The sequence below is a fragment of the Penaeus monodon genome, unplaced genomic scaffold (genome assembly GCF_015228065.2).
Source record: "Penaeus monodon isolate SGIC_2016 unplaced genomic scaffold, NSTDA_Pmon_1 PmonScaffold_22834, whole genome shotgun sequence".
Classification (NCBI taxonomy): Eukaryota; Metazoa; Arthropoda; class Malacostraca; order Decapoda; family Penaeidae; genus Penaeus; species Penaeus monodon.
Genome location: NW_023652849.1, coordinates 1 through 5,125, shown reverse-complemented (window position 1 = coordinate 5,125; position 5,125 = coordinate 1). Strand labels below are relative to the sequence as shown.

Below are 5,125 nucleotides of genomic sequence, written 5' to 3'. Positions count from 1 at the left end.
ATTTATATTAAAATTATTATTATTAAAATATTTTATTATATTAAAATTTTTTAAAAAACTTTATTATATTTTATTATTTATTTATTATTATTCAAAAATAAAAATAAATAAAAAATAATTAAAATTTAATATTTTAATATATATACAAAAAAAATATTAAAAAAGTATAATAAAATATAATACATATTTATTTTTTATTTTTTTTTGTTTCCCTTATCAAAATTTAGGTTTTTTTAAATTTTTAATTTAATTTATATAATATTATATTTAATTTTTTAAAAAATTAAATTAAATTTTATAAATATTATTTATTTATTATTTAATTTTTCAATTATTTATTTTATTTTATTTATTATTATTATATTATTATTTTATTTTATTTTATTATTATTATATTTTTATTTTTAAATTATTATATTATTAAAATTAATTTTATATTATTAAAAATTTATTATTAAAAAAAATTAAAATATATTTTTAAATTTTAAATAATAATAATAATAAAATTAAAAATTAAAAATTAAAAATTAAAATTTATATTATTTTTAATTTTATTATTAAATTAAATTTTTAAAATTAAAAATTTTTATAATATTTTATAAAATAAAAATTAAAATTTAATTTTAATAATATATTAAAATTTAAATTATTTAAATAATATAAAATTAATTAAAATTAATTAAAATATTATAAAATTATTAATTTTTAATTAATAATATTTTAATAATTTTATATTATATAATAATATAATAAAAATAATAATTTATAAAAAAATTTAATAATAATATAATAATATAATAATAATAATAATAATAATAAAAATAATAATAAATAATAATAATAATAATAATAATAATAATAATAATAATAATAATAATAATAATAATAATAATAATAATACTTATAATAATAATAATAGTAATAATAATAATAATAAAGATAAATCCGGCCACGATCCCCGAGGTTCTGTAGTGTAAGCGACCACATCAAACGCCGTGAGAGTTGGCTTCGAAAACGTTTATTTCTGGTCGTTTTACCAAGGAAATTACGACTTTAGGCTGATTTTTGGAGGTTTTATGGGGCGAGGGAGATTCCGAGGAGCAAATCGCGATAAAATCCCTTGACGTAAGGGGTTTTTGATGAGAGGTTTGGGAAGGACTGGTGGGATGTGAGAAGATGAGGAAGGATAAGATATTGTTTTTCGAGTATTTTTATTATACTTTGGGTTTTATGATGATTATGTGCGTGGTTTTGGGTATTACGTTATGTTCAGAAGGATTTTTGAAATTGTTAAGTTTGTATCTCTTCTGGTTGAGGTTTGGGTCATTGTTTTTAGAGGAAGCCTATTCATTATTCTTCCAGCAAATATAAGCTAAACAGAAACAATTAGAATAGAACAAAGTAGTAAACTATGGTTTGCACAAGCTTGGTGTACCTCTGGTTATTTTGTTTTCTAGTTAGGGCTTAGTCATTGATTGATTTTTGCCAACGGATAGATCATTAATAGCCCCTTGTTTTGCGGCAACGTCATTCATATCGACAAGTGACAAATAGTAGTACTGTTGCTTACTGAATCCCATCTTAGTGATAAACTTTGAATATCAGCAGCAGAAAATCTAGATATAATAAGTGATAGCTAGATTAATTAAAAAATATGTTTATAGAAATATGGACTCATGAAATAATTAATAAGATGTTAACATCTTTTCTCTTGCATTTAAGGAATGTGAAGAACATCCAGAAATTGAGCCAGCGTGAGCTAGAGCTGGGTGTTAACATCAAGCAGTCGTGGCATCAGCAGTACCGAGACAGCGCTTGGGTTTTCCTTGGAGGGCTTAACTATGAACTCACCGAGGGAGATATAATCTGTGTCTTCTCTCAGTATGGAGAGGTGAGGTCTTTGTTTTTCCTTCATTTATTGTATAGGAGATGGAGGAGAGAAAAAAAAATACAGGTATTTTTTGAGATTGAATATATGTCATAATAGTTTTATTATATATTATGAATCTAATAATTTTCTCAAAATTTTTGCTGATCACTCCACACCTTAAAGATACAGTTGGCCAGTCATCTTTATTTTTATTAGTAGGCCTACTGGGTGTTTACTTTATACATTGTTGTTGCTTTTCAGATTGTGAGTATTAATCTGGTGCGAGACAAAAGACAGGAAAGAGTAAGGGCTTTGCATTTTTGTGTTACGAAGATCAACGCTCAACCATTCTGGCTGTTGACAACCTAAATGGCATAAAGGTAAGTCTGTGGAATGGTAAATATATAGATATTTATATGGTTTGAGTTGTACTTTGAAGCTAGTGACATACCAAGGTAACAAGGGGATGTTGGGATGCTGCAACCTCTAGGGTTATTTCAGTGTGTTCTCTTCCCATATTTGGCAAATATGTCTTGAAATATACCACTTCCCTACCAAATTAAAGGCCTGTATCCCCCTTCCCATACAAAACCCATCATTGTCATTACATTTACCTACAGTCAAGTTCTTTCAAGAGGGGGGGGGAGATCAAATAAATTTCTCTCTCACACTTCTTTTCCTTATTGCAACTTCAGCTAGTCGGCCGCATCATCAGGGTCGACCAGTGGAGGAATACAAGGTGCCCAAGATGAGGAGGACATGTCCGAGGAGCAGCAGTCGTTGCTGATGGAAGGCTGTGCCCCGAAGCTCATTCCTGTGGAAGAGCAGGAGAAAGAAGAGGAACTGTTGGTGATAACCTCCAGTGTGAGTGGCTTTTGTTAGGTAGGAATGGTGAGGTTTTATGATTGAGAGTGAAGTGAATGGGGATGGTGATTGGAGGTTTTGTAATGTTCCAAGTGGATCCTATGTTTAGAATAATTGTTGATGCTGTTGGTAGATTGAATTTTTTATGATTTTTTATCTTTCTGTCTTTTTTTTTTTCTTTTTCTTTTTTCTTTTTTACTGTGAGGGAAAGTGACTAATTTTTGTGTGTGTCGTTTATTCTCTACATTCTTATCATTACTAATATGTTATTGTTGGGTTTTGTAATTGCTGAAAAGTCTGTGGAAATTATATCAACATAATTTTAAATTCTTGCTAATTACCTTTTGGCCTTCAATTTTTATTAAACAGAAAAAATCAGAAAGAAAAAAACAGATAGGAAGGTCAAGAAGGAGAAGAAGAAGAAAGACAAGAAAAAGAAAAGAAAAAGAGGAGATCATCTTCATCCTCATCATGTCTTCAGAATCAAAACAGTTCATCATCCCAGATAGCGACAGTGACGATGACAGCTACAGGAAAAAGAGAAAGAAGAAGAAAAAGAAGAGAAGCAGAGATGAATCAGAATCAGGGAGCGACAGTGGAGACTCGGAAAGAGAGAGGAAGAAGAACAGGCAAGGAGGGAGGAATATGGCAATGGGACCTTAAAGTGAAGGAGGAGAAAGAGGGACCCAGGCTATGAAAAGTACGAACATGTGAGACCCGATAGCGATAGGGACAGTACCGTGAGAGAGACAGAGGCCAGGAGAGATATAGAGACATGAAAGATGGCAGGGAAAACCCGAGACAGAGAATATAACAGACACAGAATGGAGGGATGATAGGGAGAGAAGGGAGAGGGATCACGGGCAGGATGGGAGGGGTGGCCCTACAGGCAGGGGGAGGACGGGGGAAGAGGGGCAGTAGGGATGGTAGGTATGGCAGCACCAACAGAAGTCCAGACAGAATAGATATAGAGGTAGAAGATAGTTAAAGATTTTTTTATATTGTTTCTTTTTTATAAAGACATGTATTTTCAATGTGAAACATCATTTTCTAATGTTTAGATTTTCATTATTTAGATGTGTTTTAGCATTGGTTACAGACAGCCATGCTGCAGATGCAAGTGATGTATTAACTTGAATTAATATATGTTGCTTGTTTCTATTCGTTTTTAAGATTTGTTTTGTTTTTAACTAAATTGTGTCAATGTCAAGATGTATGAAATAAACATATTCTTGATCTTTTCTTTCATTTTAAAATGTAATGGCTTATTCATAAGAGAAGTGTTGAAGATCTGGCATAGTTATCCTAGAGGCTTGACTGCAAAACTGAAGCATAAAAAAAAGAAAAAAATATATACGTTTCTTACATGTGTGGTAGGTAAAGTTAGCCATGAAATTTGAAAATAATGGCTGATGAACAGTAGGATAAGTGAAAGTATTTTGTGAATGGAATACAGTGATTGTGAACAATGTTACATGTCACTTTTACAGAAGATTGGAAACTTGGTACATTAGTATTGTATATGCCTGATAAGAAAACAAACAAATACAGTGACTACTAAACTTCTTGCTATTAGTAAGACCAAGTATTATTACATTGAATAATCCTGTTAAAAGGATATGTTTTACCGTAATGGGATTTTCAATGAAACTCATTTGTATTCAAATATTTATATTAAAAGTATGTTTCAGGTACAAAATCGTTGTATATGAGCTTTCAAAAGTATCCTTAGTACATGTTTAACAAGGGAAGGCTGACTGCTAAACTTCCACAATACCTCGTTGTTTTATTTTTTTGTCGAGATACACAAATACAGGCAATGTTTAGAACATGTCATTCCTCCATTCTATTAAAACTTAAAGGAAATGAAAGAGAAAAGAATAAAAGGGAAGGAAAGATAGAAAAAAAACATGGGAATCGTAAACTTTTTGACAAATGAAAAGGTTTATATCAAAATGAAAAAGTTCATAAAGATGGAAGTTTTTTTTGACATTTAGATTTATATCTTCATCAGGATTCCATGACTTTCTTATGCAGTTTAAATCAAAGCATGTAAACTATATTATTTATTGTTTTTCATTTTTATACCTTTTCTATATGAAATATTAAATTTCAGTGAGACTGATATACCAAAACATTATTACTGCCTGCAAAATTTTCCATTGGGATACAATATAGTGTTGAAGAAGAATATGAAGACTTTACAGAAAAGGACTCTCTCTTTGCAGAGTCTTATTTGGGAAAAATAATACAGTAATATAAGGAATATTCTTGTCACATTAGTTGTATGTTTTTACTCCCTATGGAACTAAAAACAGTAAAAAATACTATGTTTGACAGAGCATTAACATGATACCCTAAAAGTTAAAAGTCAAAAAAGCGTTTTAAACA

The 5,125-nt window shown here is 29.4% G+C and overlaps 1 pseudogene; it reads left to right on the top strand.

The window, feature by feature from the left end:
* The first annotated feature begins 1,648 nt into the window (after positions 1-1,648).
* LOC119570184 lies at positions 1,649-3,718 on the top strand (annotated as a pseudogene).
* The last annotated feature ends 1,407 nt before the right edge of the window (positions 3,719-5,125 follow it).